The sequence below is a fragment of the Ailuropoda melanoleuca genome, chromosome 12 (assembly GCF_002007445.2).
Source record: "Ailuropoda melanoleuca isolate Jingjing chromosome 12, ASM200744v2, whole genome shotgun sequence".
Classification (NCBI taxonomy): domain Eukaryota; kingdom Metazoa; phylum Chordata; class Mammalia; order Carnivora; family Ursidae; genus Ailuropoda; species Ailuropoda melanoleuca.
Genome location: NC_048229.1, coordinates 36,415,382 through 36,438,828, shown reverse-complemented (window position 1 = coordinate 36,438,828; position 23,447 = coordinate 36,415,382). Strand labels below are relative to the sequence as shown.

At 46.4% G+C, this 23,447-nt stretch overlaps 1 long non-coding RNA gene across 3 annotated transcripts in view; it reads right to left on the bottom strand.

The window, feature by feature from the left end:
* LOC117795227 overlaps window positions 1-23,441 on the bottom strand; it is a 51,323-nt gene extending 27,882 nt beyond the window's left edge. For 2 of the 3 annotated variants that reach the window (XR_004619117.1, XR_004619116.1), the window contains exons 1-2: window positions 23,138-23,441; window positions 11,707-11,811 (exon numbers count right to left, since the gene is read on the bottom strand). This is a non-coding gene — a long non-coding RNA (uncharacterized LOC117795227). Of the gene's footprint in view, window positions 1-11,706; window positions 11,812-23,060 lie in introns of all 3 variants that reach the window. The other variant, XR_004619118.1, reaches the window with a different exon arrangement.
* Window positions 23,442-23,447: the final 6 nt, after the last annotated feature.

The following is a 23,447-nucleotide window of genomic DNA, read 5'->3' as shown; positions in this document are numbered from 1 at the left end:
TAAAGATTTTTTAATTTATTTATTCGACAGAGATAGAGACAGCCAGCGAGAGGGGGACCACAAGCAGGAGGAGTGGGAGAGGAAGAAGCAGGCTTATAGCAGAGGAGCCTAATGTGGGGCTCGATCCCCTAACGCCGGGATCACGCCCTGAGCCGAAGGCAGACGTTTAACTGCTGTGCCACCCAGGCGCCCCTTAAGATTTTATTTATTTGAAAGAGACACAGAGAGAGAGAGCACAAGCAGGGGAGGGGCAGAGGAAGAACCCCACTCTCCGCTGAGCAGGGGCGGGGAGAGGGAGAAGCAGACTCCTCTCTGAGCAGGAGCCTGATCCGGGGCTCCATCCCAGGACCCCGAGATCATGACCTGAGCCAAAGGCAACCGCTTAACCAACTGAGCCACCCAGGCGTCCCTTAACAGAGAGACTTTAACACATGGAATATAACTAAGGAATTGCCAACTTGGTATAAAGCTGTTATCTAGGCCACTGAGGGTACAAAAGAGGACTCTGAGACGGAGGTTCTTAAACTTCAGCCGAATAGCCTGGAAGACCTGGTTGTTAAAACACAGACTGCTGGGCCTGAGTCCGAGTCTCTGATGGGTCTGGTGGGGTGGGCCTGAAACTGCATGTCTCACAAGTTCCCTGGGGCCTGCTGACCCTGCTTGCTGGTCAGGGGACCACGCTCTGAGAGCCCCAGCCCCGGGACACCATAGAAGTAGCAGCGGCAGGAAGCAGCTAGCGCCCCCTAGAGACGCTAAAGAGAGGGCACCCGCCGGCTGGTGCTGCTGTTTGCGATAAACCTGATCTTGCACGTGCTAGCGAACTAGAGACTGGCTTGGGGGTGCTGGCACAGGAAGAAGCATGGCTGGGGGAACGCGCTCGGAAACAGCAGGCAAGTTCCTTCTGCGTATAGGGTGTCCAACCATCCGGGGGAAGGGGTTCCCCGGAGGCAGAACTTTGAGTGCTAAAGCTGGGAAAAGTCCTGGGCCAAGCGGAACGAGTTAATCGCCTGACTTCTGCAGTCTAGCAAACGCTATTGCCAGGATCTCACAGAGAACCATCTGGCAAAGCAGAACTGTGGTTTCCCAGCCCCACATCACAATGCAGAGCAGAGGAAGGGGGCGGGGGTTGAAGCTCAGAGAGAATAGCTTCATCATTGATACTGATTCCTCATGGTCTTCTGGGTCCTCTGCAGTCCATCCCCAGGGTGCCATCAAGGACACTTTACACATCGGTAAAACCGATCGTTTCCGACTCTTGCCAAAAACCTTTCAATAGCTGCCCGTGACTTTGTGATTTAGAGTGAGAAACATATGTTTGGTCTTTGTCCCACTTCCTGACACAGAGTCCCTAAAACCCCTGGATTTCCTTAAGTGGTATAAGAGTGATGAAGTGGAAGGAACGTCTTTGGCTCTTCAAAACAAGCCCCCCTTTCAACCCCACCTGCCTTTGGGTTAATTCAGGGACTTTCAGAAAGCCCCTAGGATGGGGGCGATTTGCCAGAGAACTGACCTCCGAGAACTTTCAGCCTTGCCCCCACTGACCTCCCAGAAGGGAAGAGAGGCTAGAAGTTGAGTTTATCCCCAAAGGCCAACGATTCAAAGATTTGTTTAGGGGCGCCTGGGTAGCGCAGTCGTTAGGCGTCTGCCTTCGGCTCAGGGCGTGATCCTGGAGTCCTGGGATAGAGCCCCATATCAGGCTCCTCCACTGGGAGCCTGCTTCTTCCTCTCCCACTCCCCCTGCTTGTGTTCCCTCTCTCGCTGGCTGTCTATTTCTGTCAAATATATAGATTTTTTTAAAAAATCTTTAAAAGATTTGTTTATTTATTTTAGAGACAGAGAGAGAGAGAGCTCATGAGCAGGGGGGTGGGGGCAGAGGAAGAGAGAATCTTAATCAGACTCCAAGCTGAGCAAGGAGCCCAATGACGGGCTCCATCTCAGGACCCTGAGATCACACCTGAGCCAGAACCAAGAGTCGGATGCTTAACTGATTGTGCCACCCAGGCACCCCCCACCAAGGCCAATGATTTAAGCAGTCATGCCTAAGTAATGAGCTTCACTCAGAGCTTTTGAGAGTTTCTGGGCTGGTGAACACGGGGAGATGGCGGGAGGGTGGCATCCCTGGAGAGAGCGTGGCAGCTCCACACCCCTCTCCCCACCTCCTGCCCTTTGCATCCCTTCCATCTGGCTGTCCCTGAGTTGAATCCTTTATCATAAACCAGTGATCCAGTAAGTGAACTGTTTTCCTGAGTTCTGTGAGCTGTTCCAGCAAATTATGGACCCCCAAGGACAGGGTCACGGGAACCGCAATTTGTATCCAAGTCAGACGGAAGTTGCAAGTAACCTGCACAGCCAGAACTTTCGATTGGCATCTGGGGAGGGGCCAGTCTTGCGGGACTGAGCCCTGAACGTGTGAGGTCTCGTGCTGACTCCAGATAGATTGAGTCAGAATTAAATTGAATTATAACACATCCAGTCAAGTGTTCAGTGTCTCCAGAGAACTGGAGAACTTCCAGCTGTGGGAAAATCCTCCACACATTCGATGACCAGTACCAAGAGTAGGGCCACGAGTAGGCAAAGTAACAGAATTTTTCCTTTTTACTGCCTACCAGCCAACTACAGTGGAATTCCAGCTTTTTTGGAAGATTTTATTTATTTATTTAGAGAGTGTGGGGGAAGGAGCAGATGGAGCAGGGAAGAATCCCAAGCAGACTCCCCGCTGAGCGCAGAGCTCACTGCAGGGCTCAATCTCATGACCCTGAGATCATGACCTGAGTCGAAATCAAGAGCTGGATGCCTAACGGACTGAGCCACCCAGGCGCCCCTGAAATCTATCTTTTTAATGCAGCATAAAAGGCTCTTTGAAGTTATTTTTTTTAATCAAAAACAAAAAACTAAGTTATTTGCAGTTACAGCCTAGCCTCGTCCCCCCTCCTGAACTTTATGTTCCAGAAATATATAAATCTTAATTTCCTAAAGCAAATCATATTCCCAAGTTGCTATGCTTCGAATAGACTATTCCCGCATCTGGGTGAGAAACACAGGAACCCCCTTTCTAGAGAAAAACAATAGATCGAAGATGTGCTTCCCCCTTTAAGAACAGAAATTAGTTTTCAATCGATAAAGCATTAGCTGGATTTGAAGGCCAGAGGAAATCTCAAAGCAAATGTATTTTTGAATTTGACAGTATTTACTGTTCTCGAGCTTCTAACACCCAAGGAGAAAAAAGATGAGAAGACTCCCAGTGCTAATGAAACTTGCTAGTTTTTCTTTCCTGTTAAAGATATTTATACCTGAAGTCTTTTTAAGGCCCCAAACACTTTTACATGAATTCTATAGATGAACAGCAATGGTTGGTTTGAAAATTAGAAATGGTTTATAAAATCATATCTGATATAAAAAATTCAAAAGTAGTTAACTAAGCTTGTTTCTTTTTTAGTAATCTCTTATACCCAACATGGGGCTCGAACTCACAACCCCAAGATCAAGAGTTGCCTGCTCTTCCCACTGAGCCACCCAGGTGCCCCTATTAAGCTTGTTCTTTTTTTTTTTTTAGATTTTATTTATTTATTTGACAGAGATAGAGATGGCCAGCGAGAGGGAACACAAGCAGGGGGAGTGGGAGAGGAAGGAGCAGGCTCACAGCGGAGGAGCCTGATGTGGGGCTTGATCCCATAATGCCAGGATCACGCCCTGAGCCGAAGGCAGACGCTAAACCGCTGTGCCACCCAGGCGCCCCCCTATTAAGCTTGTTCTTAAACTCAAAGGCTATTATTAATTAGGTTTCTTGTATGATCATGTGGTTAAGAGTGATTTTGCTTTTCTTCTCTCTTTCTACGGCAATACTTTAAAAAAAAAGTGATTTCTGACCAGTCTTGTTTGGTATTTCTCCAACATAAATTCGTTTGTGAGGACTTTCAAGTCCAACTCGAGGTTCGTTAGAGGATCCCACAGGATTTGGCACCTTCGTCCATTGAGCAGGATTATAACTGCATGACTGTCTTTCCACTATGCCGAGCCTCCTTTTGGGCAGTAATTGTGGGTTTTGGTCTCCAGATTGCATGTTATCTTTCCTTGTGGAGGGGGGGTGTCACAATATCTTTCCTTAGGGTGGACACTTATCAAATATTTGTTGAGTGCATGCAACAGCACTTTTGATGAGTTCCAAGGCAGCCCCAGATCGCGACTATTTCACCTCGAGCAAGTTTATGGTTATGCGAGTCTCAGCTGACCGGGAGGCGGAGTGCGGTGGGTATGAGTGGGTGCTCCGAAGTCAGAGCACCGTGCTCAGCAGTTGCCCAACCTGTGGCCTTGTGCAAAGGATCCAACTGCCCGGGACCTGCCTGCCTTTCCCACAGAACAGGGAGGGTAATGATGGCTCCTACCTCATCCATCCCAGTGAGGATTTCATGAGGTGATGCGTATTAGATCCAAAGCATAGGGCTTGAGAATTTTTTTTAAAGATTTTATTTATTTGAGAGAGAGAGAGCACAAGCAGGGGGGAGAGGCAGAAGGAGAGGGAGAAGCAGACTCCCCACTGAGCAGGGAGCCCAATGTGGGGCTCGATCCTGGGACCCTGAGATCATGACCTGAGCCAAAGGCAGATGCTTAACTGACTGAGCCACCCAGGCATCCCACGGCTTGAGATTTTAGATAGAATTTAAATGTTCACTGTTGGAGCGATTTACTTTGAAGTGTGGTCAGTGGTACTCACTTCATAGTTTTAAGAACTAAAAGCAGTAATATGTTCAGTGATTAACAGTGATCTGACCTACAGCAAGTTCTTGCCCAGTAGGTCCCTTGCTTTGGATTCCTTCTGTCTCCTAGCTGTTCTGGGGCAGCTCTGTCTTCTCCCCAAAATGCACCCCGCTGACCAGCTAGCTTGGCTGCTTCTAGTGTCTCCCTCAGAAAAAAAGAAAATGTTCTCCAAAAGAAGGACCCAGGTAAAAGCAGCTCAGCCACACCACCCTCCATCTCTCTGACTCTTGCTGTGAAGTCATTTGAAAAACCAGAGTAACTTGCCTGGGCCTTGGGGGCACACCACACAGGAAAGAGCTAATTAAGCGGGGTCAAGTGCTGGCCTCGGGTATCCTAACAGCAAATGCCCCTCAAAGGAGCAGCAAAGCAGAAGAGCCCCTCTGGGTTTCCAGCCAACTGCCCGGGGCCTGCTACTTGCGATGCCTCCTGCGTCCATGCCCCCGAGCAGCGGCTGCAAGGCTGCGTGGAGGCAGGGCCCTGCCCCCGCAGTGCAGCAGGTCCCACACTGTGGCCGTGGCTCCGCTGGTGCCTTTGGGGGTGGCCTAGAACTCTCAGAGACCTAGCAGTCACAGAGGCCACAATGCCTTTGTAATAAAAGGAGAAGCTTGCTGTCAGACCCTGCTACAGCGAGGATGGGGACTAAGGAAGAAAGAGCGGTTCTTAGGTGACAGAAGTGTCACCAACCCAGTGACCACAGTTGGCAGGTGACACCTTGCTGCAAATGCACATAATTAGTTTATGTATTCGTTTGCTGGGGCTGTTGTAACAAAGGACCACAGACTGGGAGGCTTACACAGTGCTAGGAGGGCTGGTTCCTTCTGAGGGCTGAGAGGGAAGGATCTGTTCCAGAATCTCCTACCTGCCTCCTCACATCCTCTTCCCTCTATGCGTGCCTGTGTCCAAATCTCCTCTTCTTATAAGGATACCAGCCTTATTGAGTTCGGGCCACCCTCATGACCTCATTCTAACTTGATACCTCTGTAAAGACCTCTCTTTCACATGCTGAGGTACTGGGAGTTTGGCTTCCACACATTCATGGGGGGCCAAGTAGGGGAGGGCAAAATTCATCCCTCACAGCCAGCTTGGCCATTCACAGTCATTGGAGATGTCGGTCACCCCGTTATTGAGAGCACTAGGTGTCCAGCCCACAACTCACTGCCAGGGAGTATGTCTCCTCAAAACAAGGCTTGTCTGAGTGCTGTCACTATATAACACTGATTGGCAGACCCACAATACAGCAGCCATACAGCCTCCCCCATACAATCGGTGAGGCCCAGTTTCTGCCATGTGAGGCACGTTGTTGTATGAAAGGTTCTCTGGAAACAGATGAAACCGTACGGTAGCCATAGGTCAGGAAGTCTCATCACAATCAGAAGGCAGCAACCCCCATACCAGGGGGCGCAGGGTCCCAAAACTCCAAGGCTATGGAGCCAAGAGTAGAGGCTCTTGGACTCACGGGACTGGAGCCTCTTCAGTGTGTCTACTCAGTCTACATCTTGACTATCACTCATCTTACTAAAGTGAAAGCAAGTCTAAGATCTGTTATGCTAGTTCAAAGACCCTCTGTGTTTGGGCGCCTGGGTGGCTCAGTCGTTAAGCGTCTGCTTTTGGCTCAGGGCGTGATCTCGGAGTCCTGGGGTCGAGCCCCTCATCGGGCTCCCTGCTCTGCTTCTTCCTCTCCCACTCCCCCTGCTTGTGTTCCCTCTCTCGCTGGCTCTCTCTCTCTGTCAAATAAATAAATAAAAATCTTTATAAAAAAAAAAAAAGACCCTCTGTGTTGCCTGCCGGGAAAAATCATTAAATGCCCCTAGTAGCCACCTCGGGAGTGTGGCCCTGTGATTAGGGTCTTTCAAAGGATAACAATCCCACATGCAGTGTAGATCCAAACAGAACACCCACACAGCCATCACTCTGTCCCAGGTGTCTTTTTTTTTCTTCAGATTTTTTTTTAAAATATTTTATTTATTTACTTGACAGAGATAGAGACAGCCAGAGAGAGAGGGAACACAAGCAGGGAGAGTGGGAGAGGAAGAAGCAGGCTCATAGCAGAGGAGCCTGATGTGGGGCTCGATCCCATAACGCCGGGATCACGGCCTGAGCCGAAGGCAGACGCGCAACCGCTTTGCCACCCAGGCGCCCCATTCTTCAGATTTTTAATAACCATCTTGGCAATACTCTTCTTTCTTTTAAAATAAAAAATAGAGGGGCGCCCAGCTGGCTCAGTCAAAAGAGTGTGTGACTCTTGACCGCGGGGTTGTGGGTTCGAGCCCCACGTTGGGTATGGAGATTACTTAAAAATAAAATCTTTAAAAAAATAATAAAAATGAATAAAATAAAATAAAGAATAGATCTACGTTGGGTTTATAATGAAAACAATTCCCCACCCCACCGCCCACCCTGCCCATCCTCAACCTCAGCTCTGCTCCTCAGCATGCATGGAAGCATCTTAAAGTCAATGCAGACAGTATGACAACTCTCACCTGCAAAGCCCTCTCTTCCTGGATGCTGTAGAGCCTGAATTTTACCAGTAGGGGGAGAGGGAGGTGGTGATGAGTAGAATGAACTGCACATGCAGGTTCAGAGGTGACGTGATACAGCAGAATCAGGGAGCTGAAGGAAATCCAATATGGCAGCATGTGGTTCTTAACACTGAGATGTCACGGGCATGCCATCAAATTCAGCGTTTTCAAGGTATAAGTCAGTGGTTTTCAGCACATTCTCAGTGTGCTGCACCCCATGACCAGAATATTTTCGTCACCCCAAAAAGAAACCCCATCCCCACTAGCAGTCACTCCCCGGTCCCCTCTTCCCTCATTCCCTGGCAGCCACGAATCCACTTTCTGTCTCTACGGATCTTCCTTTTCTGGACATTTCATGTAAATAGAATAACAATATTTGTCTTTTTAGGTCTAATTTCGTTCAGCAAGCATAATGTTGTCAAGGTTCAGCCATGTGATAGCATGTCTCAGAATTTCATTCCTTTTCATGGCTGAATAATATTTCATTTTAGACCACATTTTGTTTATCCATTCATCAGCTGATGAACATTTAGGTTGTTTTCATTTTTTTTTTTAAGGGGTGGGCAGGAGGGCAGAGGGAGAGAGAGAATCTCAAGAGAATCTCATGCTGGGCGTGGAGCCCGATGCAGGGCTCGATCTCACGACCCTGAGATCCTGACCTGAGCCGAAATCAAGCGTTGGACTCTTAGCCGACTGAGGCACCCAGGCGCCCGTTTCCACTTTCTGACCACTACAAACAATGCTGCTGTGAACGTTCGTGTTCGGGTTTTTGTGTGAACGTGTGTTCAGATCTCTTGGGCGTTTAGGCGTTTACTTCACAACGGAATTGCTGAACAAAGTGGCAACTGTGTGTTTAACTTGCTGAAGGACAAGTGCATAGATCGAGGACAGCACTGAGGATGGGCAAGAGCAGGGGCTTGTGTTATTGGTTGGCTGTGGCTGTTGCCATAACAGAACACCACAGATGGAGGTGGGGGGGTGGGGGGGAAAGGGGGCTTAGCCAACAGACATTTACTGTCCCACCATTATGGAGGCCGGAAATCCAAGATCAAGTGTCCACGAGGCCGGTTTCTCCTAAGGCCTCTCTTCTTGGCTTGCAGCTGGCTTCCCTGTGTCCTCACATGGCCTTTTCCGGGTGTGTGCGCGTCCTTGGTGTCTCTTCCTCTTCTTACAAGGACACCAGTCCCATGGGATTAGGGCTCCACCATTATGGCCTCATTTAACCTTAATTACCTCCCTAAAGGCCCCATCTCCAAATTCAGTCACCTTGGGGGTTAGGCCATCAACACACAGATTTGGGGGGAGGGGGTAGACACAGTTCAGTCCCTAACAAGGTGATAAGGCAGGAGGTGAATAGGGACCAGAACCAGATCACGAAGGTCTTGGGGAAGATATGTTTGGGGACATTCTTTTTTTTTTTTTTTTTTAAGATTTATTTATTTATTTATTTATTTATTTGACAGAGATAGACATAGCCAGCGAGAGAGGGAACACAGGCAGGGGGAGTGGGAGAGGAAGAAGCAGGCTCATAGCGGAGGAGCCTGATGTGGGGCTCGATCCTATAACGCCGGGATCACGCCCTGAGCCGAAGGCAGACGCTTAACTGCTGTGCCACGCAGGCGCCCCTGGGGACATTCTTTTTGGCCCACCCACCCCCAGAGGTCCCCAGGGGATTGGCTCCATGGAGCGTTCCCTTTCTGTCCCTTACCTTCCAGGTAGGACTAAGCACAGAGCACAGCTCCACAGTGCATTTTTCAAGGTTGTCCGGGTAGGAGTAGACCCAGTGTGAACCAGCAGAGAGAAACTGCTTGAATTATAAATGCCTGGGAGGGGTTATGCAAATCAGATACAAGGGACCCGCCTCTTTAGGCTTCCTTCCTTCCGGGGGTCAGCTGTCCAGGAATACGGAAAAGAACCTAAGCCTTTAGCTCTTGCATTCAACAGATCTAAAGGCCCTATTGTACTCTAGGCCCCGGGACCCTTGCAAAGCTTTTGTTCTAAGCCCTTACCATCCAACATGGTAGCTACTGGCACAGTTGGCCAGTCTGAACTGAGATGTGCTGCAGTATAAAATACACACCAGATTTCAAAGGCTTAATATAAACTATCTCATTAAAAAGTTTTATATTGGGTGCATCTGAAATGGTATTTTCGTTATATTTGATTAAATAAAAAGTATATTACTGAAATTAATTCCGCTTATTTCTTTTCACTTTTTTTTATGAGATTCCTAGAGATTTCAAAATTACATATGTGACTCACGTTGGTGGCTCACATTCAATTTCTCTTGGACTGTGCTCTCCTAGACGAGGGTCCACCCAAAGACCCTGTCTGATCAAGCTCATTCAGGTGGACAGAATCAAAGGGGACCTTAACCGGGACCACCATTCATAAGGATTAGGGGATTTGGAGCAAATGCCTCTAGCTGATGATATCTGTTTTAAACTGAGCTGTAGGGGCACCTGGGTGGCTCAGTGGAATGAGAGTCTGGCTCTTGGTTTCAGCTCAGGTCATGCTGTCATGGGTTGTGGGATCGAGCTTCGCATTGGGTCCCATGCTCGGTGAGGAGTCTGCTTGAGATTCTCTGTCTCTCCCTCTCCCCCTGCTTGTGTTCTCTCTCTCAAGTAAATAAATAAAATCTTTAAAAAAAAATGAGTTGTAGGGCCAGAAATAAATGGGAAAAAGAAGGAAAGAAAAATGAGATTAGCACACAGCTGGGGAGACTGGGAGGGATGTAAAGAGTCTCTGAGTAGGGGCGCCTGGGTGGCACAGCGGTTAAGCGTCTGCCTTCGGCTCAGGGCGTGATCCCAGCGTTGTGGGATCGAGCCCCACATCAGGCTCCTCTGCTATGAGCCTGCTTCTTCCTCTCCCACTCCCCCTGCTTGTGTTCCCTCTCTCTCTGGCTGTCTCTATCTCTGTTGAATAAATAAATAAAATCTTTAAAAAAAAAAAAAAAGAGTCTCTGAGGCCTGAGAGCCAATTTCCAACTTGCCCTCTGTGGTAGGCAAAATTATGCCCCCCCCAATGCCCATGTCCAAATCCCTGGAACCTGCCAAGGTATTATCTTTCCTGGCAAAAGGAAGCTTGCAGATGTGATGAAGGATTAAGGATTTTGAGTTGAGCAGATTATCCTGGATTAGCCAAGTGGACCCAATGTAACCACCAGGGTCCTCATTAGTGAAAGAGGGAGGCAGGAGGGTCAGAAGGGGATGTGGAGGTGGTGCCACTGCTAGCTCTGAGGATGGAGGAAGGGACCACAAGCCGAGGAATACAGGTGGCTTCCAGAAGCTAGAAAAGGCAAGAAATGGATTCTCCCCTCAAATTTCCAGAAGGAATGCAGCCCTGTGACACCTTGGTTTTAGCCCAGAGACGCATTTCAGATTTCTGACTTCTTGAACTAGAAGATAATAAATTTGTGTTGTTTTAAGCCTCTAAGACTGTGGTGATTTGTTCAGGTATAGTAGAAAAAGCCCTGGGTTGGGTCTTCAATATGCCTAGAGGGTCTTCGGACAAGTTGCTTTTCCTCTCTGCTAAGGCTGGGGGCAGAAAGCTTGGGGGGAGGGAAACGGGTGGCATTCTAGTGGAGAGGAGTGACATATTTGTCTGCACTGGGTGCCAGCATAGATGTCATTACTAAAATTAGGACAAAAGAATTGCCAAAAATCTGGATGGCTGTCCAGCATCTCATTTAGTTCTGAGAACAGCCCCAGGAGTTAGAGAACTATTATCCCATTTTAGAGCTACGGCAACCAAGGTCAGAGAGGTTGGGTAACTTGCTCATGGTCACTAAATATGAGCCGAGAGTCAGCCTTGGTCTACAGACCGCTGAGAGGCACCCTCTGCTGATGGAAGAGATTTGACTGATAGCACGGGTCCATACATTTCGTTAATTCATTCATCCACAGATAGCTGGCATTCAGGGTAGAGCAATGAACAACTCAGGCCAGATGAGTCTCATCATGAGATGCGGGAGGGACTGAGGGGCTGTTTTCATAGCACTATGAGCGTCTGAGCCTCAGAGCCCATCGCCCTCCCAGGAGTGGCATGACCAAATTCATCACGGTTCCCATCTTTGCTTTCCTTGGGAATCCCCCAGTACAGTCCCCTTTCGTCATCCCGGCTTCCCTCTCTCATCTCCATCGTTCTCTGTGTTGTCTTTTGCACTGCCCGTCTCCTGCCTCCCTCCATCCTTCCCGAACTCTTCCACAGTGACCCCTGAAAACCACTCCCTGAATATTCCCTCTGACTTTAACCCTAACTAAACCCAGCTCTTTCCCTGGAGATATCCCCACAATCCTAACTGAAGGCTCTCCACTCCCCCAACTCACCAAACAGCTCAACATCTAGAAGAAGAGAGGGGCGGTCACCATATGCCGCAGAAACAAATGAGCCCAAACCCCAGTGGTTCACACACATGATGGTAGAGACTCACTCGTGTCCCCTTGTCCAACGCGGGGTGGCTGGGCTCTGCTCCACACCTTCGCCCATGGACCCGGTCTCTTCATTCACGGGCAACCTCTGAAACATTGCCAATCCCCTGGCAGAAAAGACACATGGACCACCATGAGCTGGCTCTTGAATCTTCCACTCTGAAAAGATGCATGTCACTTGTGTTCACATTTCATTGGCTAAAATGAGTCATATGGCCAAGCCTGATATCCACTGGGTATCCTTCAGGAGAGACAGCAAATATTGTGAACAATAATACAATGTGTTATCATATTGGCAGCCCAGTGGTGTTTCCAGATATTGTTAATCCTTCTCCATACTTCTATTTTTGAAGATTTTATTTATTTATTTGAGAGAGAGAGAGAGAGCATTGTGCATGAGCGGGTGGAGAGGCAGAGGGAGAGGGAAAAGCAGACTGGCTGCTGAGCAGAGCCCAACGTGGGGCTCGATCCCAGGACCTTGAGATCATGACCTGAGCCAAAGTCAGATGCTTGACTGACTGAGCCATCCTGGCAGCCCCATACTTCTATTAAAAAAAAAAAATCTTGCTTCCCCTTGACAGACCTTGTAGAGTGATGTCTAGACCCTCTTGTCTTCCAGCTCTTCACAGTCCCCTGAGAAATCTGAGTCACACTTAGCTCTTCCCTCTCCTTGACCCCCTATCAGATCCTTTAGAATGTTCCAGAAGTTCTTCCCTCTCCTTGACCCCCATCAGATCCTTTAGAATGTTCCAGAAGTTCTTCCCTCTCCTTGACCCCCATCAGATCCTTTAGAATGTTCCAGAAGTTCTTCCCTCTCCTTGACCCCCATCAGATCCTTTAGAATGTTCCAGAAGTTCTTCCCTCTCCTTGACCCCCATCAGATCCTTTAGAATGTTCCAGAAGTTCTTCCCTCTCCTTGACCCCCATCAGATCCTTTAGAATGTTCCAGAAGTTCTTCCCTCTCCTTGACCCCCATCAGATCCTTTAGAATGTTCCAGAAGTTCTTCCCTCTCCTTGACCCCCATCAGATCCTTTAGAATGTTCCAGAAGTTCTTCCCTCTCCTTGACCCCCATCAGATCCTTTAGAATGTTCCAGAAGTTCTTCCCTCTCCTTGACCCCCATCAGATCCTTTAGAATGTTCCAGAAGTTCTTCCCTCTCCTTGACCCCCATCAGATCCTTTAGAATGTTCCAGAAGTTCTTCCCTCTCCTTGACCCCCATCAGATCCTTTAGAATGTTCCAGAAGTTCTTCCCTCTCCTTGACCCCCATCAGATCCTTTAGAATGTTCCAGAAGTTCTTCCCTCTCCTTGACCCCCATCAGATCCTTTAGAATGTTCCAGAAGTTCTCTCCTCTCCTTGACCCCCATCAGATCCTTTAGAATGTTCCAGAAGTTCTTCCCTCTCCTTGACCCCCATCAGATCCTTTAGAATGTTCCAGAAGTTCTTCCCTCTCCTTGACCCCCATCAGATCCTTTAGAATGTTCCAGAAGTTCTTCCCTCTCCTTGACCCCCATCAGATCCTTTAGAATGTTCCAGAAGTTCTCTCACTTCTCTCAGTCCCCACAGAAGTTACCCTTCTCCAAGCCACCATCATTTCTTGCCTGAACTTCTACTACAGCGGCTTGCTGCGCAATTAGTCCACCATCTCACCAACAAACAGGGTCCAAATCCAGTCATGCTGCTTAAATCCATAGTTTCCCACTGGCCTTTGGGGAGTCTAAAACCCTTACCTTTTCCTAGAAAGCTCTTCCCAGCAGGCTCCCGTCCTGGTCACTCCACAGTCCAGCCCTGGGCTTCTTCAGTGCCATGCACTGACGCTTTAATTGTTTTAGGGTTTTCACAACACAGTTCTCTTTGCCTGGAACTCTCTCCACCACCACCCCCCCCCACCCCGTTCATCTCTCAGGTCTCAACTTCCTCAAAGGCCTTCAGAGCCAGTATTCTTTCTGTGGGAGTGCTCCTGCAGCGCCCCCTATTGGCGCCTGTGAAACACTCAACACTCCCTGTGGCGCTTGTTTAGTGCGCCTCCTGCCCACCCAGACTGGAGCAGCATGAAGGCAGGTGCTGTCTGCACCACTGCTCTGTGGCAGTACAGTGCTCACGCTCAGTAAATATTTTTTCAGTGACACAATGAATTTGTCATACATAGAGACCGAGGGAAGGAAATAATCAACGTTAACAGATGCAATTAGCTATGAGGAAATTAGCCTCCTGACTTAATCGAGAGAGACAGAAGAGGCGGGACATTTGCGCCATCTCTGGATTCCTTGTCCTGAATTCTCCAGACACCGTTCCCTTCCTGCATTTCCCTCTGCGTGTTTCTAGACCTCATAAAGTGCCTTCCTCCCCCACACCCACTGAAAGAAATCTGGTTCCATGACTGAGAGGGGGCTTCTTTCTCTCTTCCCTCATCCTCACCCCTGCTGTTCTCACCTCTCCCCCAGTCCTTCCCAGTGCATCCCACAGGTCCTCCTTGCCAAGGCAGCTGGAAGAGTCCGGAGCCTCACCAAGATGTTGCCTGTCCTCAGATTCATTCCTGAGCAGAAGGATGTGAATGACACCCTGAAGAAAGAAACATCCTGACGCATCCATGAGACACGTCCCAGGCCTGGGCTTGTTCAGTCTGGCTGCCAAACCGGGCTGTGCTATGGGTGTGATGTGAACAGCTTTGGAAAGGCTCCTGTGTCAAGGCCCAGTTCCTCCTTCCAGGACGAACACTGTGTCTGAAAGTATAGCACCGGAGACGGTATTCGTTCACTGGGCTGCCGTGACAAAGTGCCACAGGCCGAGTGGCTCAAACAACGACAGAAATTAATGTTCTCACGGTTCTGGAGGCGACGCATCCAAGATGGAAGTGCTGGCAGGTTTGGTCTCTGCTGAGGCCTCTCTCCTTGGCTTATAGACTGTTCACGTTACTGGTTCAATTTCTGTTTTTCTGACCAAACCCCAGTTGATGCACTTTGCCTCCTGGAGCCATATGACTAAATTTTGGCCAATTGGATATGAGCAGAAGGAAGGTGGGTGTCTTCTGGGTTGTGTCCCTGAAAGGAAGCTAATGGCTCCATACTGCGAGTTCTGTCTTCTCACACACTAGGATGTGAATTTGGTGACGGGGGGATGGCTTCAGCCATGTGAGTCCGGATGATGCTCAGAGCAGGGCAATAGCAAAGGTGGGACTATGAGGTGGGGCCACCTACCCGATCTGGGGCTTTTTTGTGAAATATATGTCTTTGGAGGCATTCTGTTCTCGACTCTCTTTGTTATACCTCAGTCCAAACTCTAGTGCAGGCAGCTCTAAAAAGCAAAAATATAGGAGCCCCCAAAACTTAAACAATAGAATACAAATAACTCTCGAGTTTAAAAAATAAAACATCAGAGAAAGAAATCCTTATAACTGGATGGCAGTAAAAGCATGACCAACCAAAAGCAGTGTTTCAAGGGTAATTCTACCTTTCAACATTGTTATCAAAGAACATTGAAAACCAGTGAAGAAAGCCTTAGCTTAAGAAATTGTATATGAGGGGACACCTGGGTGGCTCAGTCAGTTAAGAGTCTGCCTTCATCTCGGGTCATGGTCCTGGGGTTCTGGGATCAGGCCCTGTGTTGGGCTCCCTGCTCAGCGGGGAGTCTGCTTCTCCCTCTGTCCCTCCCCCTCACTCGTGTGCACTCTCTCTCTCACTCTCTCTCTCTCTCTCAAATAAATAAATAAATCTTAAAAAAATGAATTACATATGAAACAATAGAGAAAATTAAAAAAAAAACAAAAAGAAAAACATTTTCAGGCAGAAATACAGTAGAAAAACCAGAGAAAATTAACAAAAACCCAAAAGTGGGCTATTTGAACTGTTCCAGGCAAAGCTGATGGAGAGAAAAAAGATGCCAAATAAAAACATAATTCATAGTGAAAAGGGAGAAAGAACTACAGATATAAATATTTTTAGAATAATAAAACAAAAATTGAAACTCTATTAACCAATACATTTTTTTTTAAGAGAGACAGAGTGTGCACAAGTGGGGGCGGGGAGGGGCAGAGGTAGAGGAAGAGAGAGAATCTTAAGCAGGCTCCACACCCAGCATGGAGCCCAATGGGGGGCTTGATTTCACAATCCTAAGATCGTGACCTAAGCCGAAATCAAGAGTCAGACGCTTAACCAACTGACCCACCCAGATGCCCCTAAACAATACATTTTATTTTATTTTATTTTATTTTTTAAAGATTTTATTTATTTGACAGAGATAGAGACAGCCAGCTAGAGAGGGAACACAAGCAGGGGGAGTGGGAGAGGAAGAAGCAGGCTCCCAGCGGAAGAGCCTGATGTGGGGCTCGATCCCAGAACTCCAGGATCACGCCCTGAGCCGAAGGCAAATGCTTAACAACTGAGCCACCCAGGCGCCCCCTAAACAATACATTTTAAAATGTTGACAAAATGGACAGATTCCCATAAGAATAGAAATGTCAATATTACAACAAGAAGACACAGTAGGCTTTGAATGGACTAATAACCATGAAAGAACCAGAAATTTTAATTAAAAGCAGCCCCAAAAGATTTACCGGGGGTTTCTACAAAACTTTCAGAGAATAAATAATACCTGCTCTATGCAAATTATTACGGGGCAGGGGGAGAAATTCATTTCATGAAGCTAGTACATCCTTGATTCCTCAACTGAATAAGAACAATTTGGGAAAAGAATATTAGAGGCCCATTTTAGTTTCTAAATGCATATATAATTCCTAAATGAGATATTAGATAAGCAAAAACCATGTGTTAAAAATAAAATGGCACTGAGTAGTTTTAATAAACATCAAAAGTTAACAACGTAATGCACTATATTATGCAATAAAGTATATATATTATGGAATAAAGTCACATGGTCGCCTCCACAGGCGACAATTTTAAAAAATTTTGATATAATTCAACATCTATTTATGATAAAAGCTCCCAGAAAATGAGGAATAGAAAGGAACTTCCATAACTTGATAAAGACTAATCTATCACAAACCTCACACTTGATATCGAACCTTAAGCTCACTCCCTTTAAGACCAGTAAAACGGACACAGCTGGCCTCCATCACCACCACTATTCACTCCTGGGGGTCTTGGCCATTGCAACAAGTCATTATAAATATTACTATGGATATAAATACAGTCATTATAAATCTGTATATAAATACGTATATATGGAGAGGGAGGAAGAAAAACAAAATTGTCATTTGGACGTGATTTGGCATTCCGTATAGAAACTCCAAACTGTTAAAACTAATAAGAGATTCAGCAAAGTGACCAAATAAAAGATCAAATTGGAAAAATGAATAGCATTCCTCTATACCAATAGTGAACAACTAAAAACTCTAACAAAGAAAAATAAGATTCTACTCAGAATAGTAATAAAAGTTAAAAAGGCATGAGGGCGCCTGGCTGGTTAAGCGTCTGCCTTCCGCTGGGGTCATGATCCTGGGGTCCTGGGATCCAGTCCTGCAGTGGGAGCGGGGGCAGGGGGGGGGTCCTTGCTCAGCGGGGTGCCTGCTGCTCCCTCTGCCTGCTTCTCCCCCTGCTTGTGCTCTCTCTCTCTGACAAATGAATAAATAAAATCTTAAAAAAAAAAAAAGAATGACCAAAGGGGGGCACAGGCAGGGATTTCCTGAGTCACATAAGATATACTAACAAGCCAGAGTTCACAAAAGAAAACAAAGGTGATATGGCACATGAACAGACAAACTGATTAAAGGAACAGAATGGAGAGGCCAGAAATAGACACGTGTACCTAAAATAACTTGCAATATTTCAAAGTAAGCATCCCAATCAGAAAGGAAGAGACGATTGCTAATGGATACTGGGGAAGCTGGCTCCTTACAAGAAAAGTGGGTTCCCTACCGCTCACTATAATACAAAGTTCAAGTAAATGGATTAGAGGCCTATTATTAAAGATAAATCTATAAGGGTGCCTGGGTGGCTCAGGTCATGATCCCGGGGTCCTGGGATAGAGCCCCACACCATTGGGGTTCCCTGTTCAGTGGGGAGTCTGCTTCTCCCTGTGCCCCTCTCCCCCACTTGTGCTTGTGCTTGCTCACACTCTCTCTCTCAAATAAATAAATAAATAAATAAATAAATCTGAAAGAAAGAAAGAAAGAAAGAAAGAAAGAAAGAAAGAAAGAAAGAAAGAAAAGATAAATCTGTAAAGCTAGCTTATTACTTTCCCAGAGCTGCCAGCACAAAATACCAGAAACTGGGTGGTTTAACATAACAGAAATGTATCGTGTCCCAGTTTTGGAGGCTAGAAGTTTAAAATCAAGGGTCAGTAGGGCCATGCTCCCTCCGAAACCTACGGCGAATCTTTCTTTGCCTCTTCTAGCTTTTGGCGATGTGCTGACAATCTCTGGGGTTCCTTGGGTGGCAGCTACATAATGCCAATTTCTGCCTTTCTCCCTGTGTGTGCCTGTCTTCTAATGGCTGTCATCTTATAAGGCGCCAGTCACACTGGAGTAGGGCAGGCCCCTACCTCATCTTAATTTAAGTAATCGGCAACTACCCTATTTCCAAATTAGATCACATTCTAGAGTACTGAGGTTTAGGATTTCAATGTATTTTGGGGAAGGAGAGGTGCAAATAATTCAACCCATAACAGCTAGTAGAAAAATGTAGACTATCTTTATGACTTTGGAGTGAATAAAGATTTTTAAGCCTAGAAAACCATAAACAATATAGTGAAAATGAGATGAATGTGACATATTAAAATTAAAGTTTTCTTCCAAACAAAGACATAACTGAAAAAGTTAACTAATGAGTGAAAAACTGGGAGAAGATATTTTTGGCTTCCCAAAAAAAGTGATTAATTTACAGAATAAACAAAATCCTGCAAATTTTTAAGAATGGAAAAACAATAGAAAAAATGGGCAAAAAATAAAATAGACAACTAACACAAAAGAAAATCCAAATGGCTAACAAGTCTGAAGAGATATTCAACCTCATTCATAATCAGTTAGGAAATGACAATATGTTAGTTTAAATCTATCAGAGTAGCCAAATTTAGAAACTCAGAGAGGAAAACAAATAAAGTAAAATACAATTTAAAAAATAAAAAATAGGGGCACCTGGGTGGCACAGCGGTTAAGCGTCTGCCTTAGGCTCAGGGCGTGATCCCAGCGTTATGGGATCGAGCCCCACATCAGGCTCTTCTGCTGTGAGCCTGCTTCTTCCTCTCCCACTCCCCCTGCTTGTGTTCCCTCTCTTGCTGGCTGTCTCTATCTCTGTCGAATAAATAAATAAAATCTTTAAAAAAAAATAAAAATAAATAAAAAAATAAAAAATAAATAAAATAGAAGCTCAGAAAGGAACTAGTGTCAGTGAAGACATGTGGAATTTGGAATTATCCTGCACCTCCAGTTGGTATAACTCAGTATGTAGGGGCACCTGGGTGGCTCAGTCGTTAAGCATCTGCCTTTGGCTCAGGGCCTGATCCCAGGGTCCTGGGATCAAGCCCTGCATTGGGCTCCCTGCTCTGCTGGGAGCCTGCTTCTTCCTCTCCCACTCCCCCTGCTTGTGTTCCCTCTCTCACTGGCTGTGTCTCTCACTGTCAAATACATAAATAAAATGCTTTAAAAAATAGCTTTACACAAGTTACTGCTAATAATGTGTCAGAAATAAAACAGTATGGTAAAATCAGTTCTCAGAAAAAGAAAAAAAACGAGCAAATGAGAAATGTTAAGAAAAGGAAGCAATACAAGCAAAAATTATAAGGAAGAACGACAAAGGATATTTCATACTGATGAAAGGAATAATTCACTGATTTCATGCTAATATCATAAATCCTCATGCGCCTAACAATATAACTTCAAAATATATAAAGCAAAAACTGATACAGCTAAATGGAGAAATGGACATAACGTCACTAATAATGGGAGAGTTTATTATACCTTCCAGAAGCCAACAGATAAAACAGAAAAAAAAAGTAAGGATATAGTGGATAAGAATTAGAGAACTGATAAACCTGTATAGTCAGATCCCTGATCCCAACAATCAGAAGGAACATCCTTTAAAAACATACAGAACATTTCCAAAACAAAACAAAACCCCCACATACTAGGTCAAAAGGGAAATCTCAGCACATTCCTAAGAATTTATATCATTCAGAACATGTTATTGAATAAAATCAGCAATCAACTACAAAAAGATAATCAAGGAAAACTCCAGGTATGTAGATATTCAAAGACAGATTTCTAAAAAATTTGGGGGTTAATCGACATTACCTTTTTGGGGAACTGAATGACAAAGAAAGCACCACAAATCAAAACCTGGAGTACACAGAATAACAAAATAAACATTAAATGAGGGTGGTGGAGAATGAGCCAACAAAGCAGAAATAAGTGAAATAAAATCCCCCCCCCACACACAAAATAAGTAGGAGAGATTATCAGTAAACAAAAAGCTGGGGTTTTTTAAAGACTGATAAAACTATAACATTTGGTCCAGAAAAACAAGAGAAGGAACAAATAAATATCAGGAAAACCAAAGGAAATATAACTTCAGATGCAAATGAATCATAAAAAAATGTATAAAATTACGCCAATGAATCTGAAATCCTACATAAAATAGAGGTTGTTCTAGGCAGATATAAATTATAAAAATCTAATCCAGGAGAAAGTAATAAGTGTAAATAAACCAACATCCACAGAAGTTGACATTACAAAGACCTACCAAAAAGGCACCATGCATGGATGACTTTATAGTCAAGTTCCACCAAATGTTCAAAGAGCAAATAACTCCACTGTACCACAAGCCATTCCAGGTTGCAGAATAAGGTAGACGGTTCCCCCAAATCATGGAACAGAGCTATCATTTCCCTAATGTCAACACTGGGCGAGGATAGCACAAGAAAACCCCGTGCCAATCCCATTCTGAAAACAAATGCAAAACCACCTAAATTAAATATTATTAAAAGTCTGGGGGCGCCTGGGTGGCACAGAGGTTAAGCGTCTGCCTTCAGCTCAGGGCGTGATCCTGGCGTTATGGGATCGAGCCCCACATCACTCCTCCGCTATGAGACTGCTTCTTCCTCTCCCACTCCCCCTGCTTGTGTTCCCTCTCTCGCTGGCTGTCTCTATCGAATAAATAATAAATAAAACCTTTAAAATAAATAAATAAATATTATTAAAAGTCTGGCACAAGATAAGGACTGTTCTTTATCACCACTATCCGTAACATTGTATTGGAACTCTCAGCCAAAGGGGAAGGGGTGAGCAATGAGTTAAAAAGATTGGAAAGTCTAAACTGTCATTTTGTTACTTCAACAGGATCATCAAGCCAGGAAAGCATGGAGACTTAAAACAGGTAAGAGCGAGTTCAACAAGGTAGCCAGATCCAAGATAAGCAATAAAAAACACAACAGCAGTAACTGATCAGAAGAACAACTCCAAGTCATAAATAAATAAGTAAAAACAGTAAACTCCCAGTGAAAGAACCAGAGATAGCATGTACAAGGTATTCCAGGAGAAAATTATACCTGTGTCCAAGATGGAAGACTCAAGACAACAAAATCATAAATTCTCCCCAAATTAATAACTTATTCATTACAATTCCAATCAAAATCCAAAGCATTTGTTATGGAATTGACAAGTTCCGTCCCACTACCCATCCCCCCCACAGGACCCCATCATGTTTAGACTCAAGCCAGGTCCCCTTGCTCATCCACGTCTAGACAGCCACTTGGAAACCACCTGTTCTGCTGCCCACCTGACTCTCTCTGATTTGAATCAACCCATAAGCAATTGGTAAACAGAGTAACAATGTCGCATAACACAAGCATGTTGGATAATATGCAACTTTCTCCAGGAAGTTAATATTCTGAATCAGGGGCAAGCTTTTTCACAGTTAAAGGGGAAGCCTTAAGTGATCAAAGAAGATCTTCACACACAAAAAGCTGCAAATTTGCAGAAGTCTCTTCCTTTAGCTCCACAGTGGCTCCTTTTGTTGGTTTCAAAGACCATAATCCTTGCTGCAATGTTATGGTATGTAGCCAAGATGCGAATGCAGATGAAGAAACCACAATGATATTTTCTCATATCAAAATGACAGATTAATGAAGACAACCTCTAAATCAGATTTCTAATTTTGATGGAAATGGTCTCCATTAGAAATTAATATCTCCAGACCAGCATCTCTGAGAAGGAAGCACGAGCCCCAGCCTTTAAAGATTGCAAAGGGACTGAAGGTGTTGCTAAGCGCGAATATCCGTGGAAATTTAACTGTGCTAGTATTTCTATTAGAATACTTATTGGTTTTGTAGCTCTCTGATTATAAAATTGCATACGTTTTGAACCATCTGTCCCTAGTTTTCTTTTTCCTATAAAGCCTTGTTATTTTTAGCACACTGTTTTGTGTAACTCCCAGTTTTTTCAGGAACGCATCTATCAGACATGGCAGAACCCGCCAGAATAAGCGGAGACTCTATCTTCCAACAAAAAGGTCCTAAGTTTCCCTGACATGTAGCCAAGAGATCAGGTATCCACTTCCCTCTCAGGGTGGAACAACTTCCCAGGAGCCCGGGAGGGGTGTGTGTGTGTGAAGGTTGGGGGTAGTTCTTTGGAGCTTGGGAACCAGACCCCATCATAGTTCCTCTCTTCTCTCCTCCCTCCAGACCTCCGGACCACTCAGGCGAAGCCATGTGAAAAAGGCCAGAATTTTGCCGCTTACAAACTTACAGATCTTGAGCCAGTCACCGAACCTCTGCAGGACTCAGTTTCCTCATTCTTTAAACGGGAAGGCGGTGTTTTTAAAAAATCATGTTTAATTTAAAAATCCGCCTTTGATTCTTGCTTTGCCATTTAGACCTCTGTGGCCTCGGACAAGTGACTTTGCTTCTCAATGCGTCATCTGTAAAATGGGTTTTTGCGAGAATTTAATGATGCCACGCTTTCAAACCACTTAGCACAAGATGCGGATTTAAGCTTCCAATAAATTGAAGTTCCTATTCTGGGAGGTGGGGAATTCTCGAGGCTACGAGGTTTGACTGCTGAGGCAGAAGAACCTAGAGCTGGTGGGGAAAGACATGGCTGTGATTTCCCCACGGACAGTAAACATGTCCTGCCAGCCGGGTCTTCCCCGCTGAGGCCTCGCCATCAGCCGGACCCCCGAGCTTGCAAGAGCCACCAACCGGCTGCTAGCGTTTGGGGCCGCCTCCAGCCGCGCGGATCCGAGAACGGACTACACTTCCCGGCGTGCACCTCGGGTCGGGACCCCGAGGGGCCGGCCAGCCAAGGGGACCTTGTCCCAGCCGCGTTAGAGGCTGGAGGCAGTAACAGCCACTGGGGCAGCTCCTATATTTCGCTTTGCGACGCCAGTCAGCCACCGTCAATCCCACCTTGAGCCGCGGACCCGCAGGGTCTGTGAGGAGCGCTTGGCCCCCTCCTCCGTCCCTCTTCCAGGCGTCCGGCTCACCTGGTCCCAGGGTCCGAGGCCAGACTTATCTCCCCGGGAGGATTCCTTCGGCCCCGCGGGGTCCCCACTGCGGCCCAAGGCTGGCAGAGGGGCTCTGGGGGCTAGGGGACAGCCTCGAGGCCGCGCAGCCAGAGACTACAACTCCCAGGCGGCACCGCGGCGGCGGCGGCGGCGAGCACGTCACTGAGGCACCGCCGGCGGCCCCGGGAAGCGGCGCGGGCGGGGGCAGGGCTGGGGCCGACCGGGAGGCCGGTGCTGAGGATGGGGGGCCGCCCGGCCGCCCCGCGCGTGAGAAGGCCGAGGGGCGCGC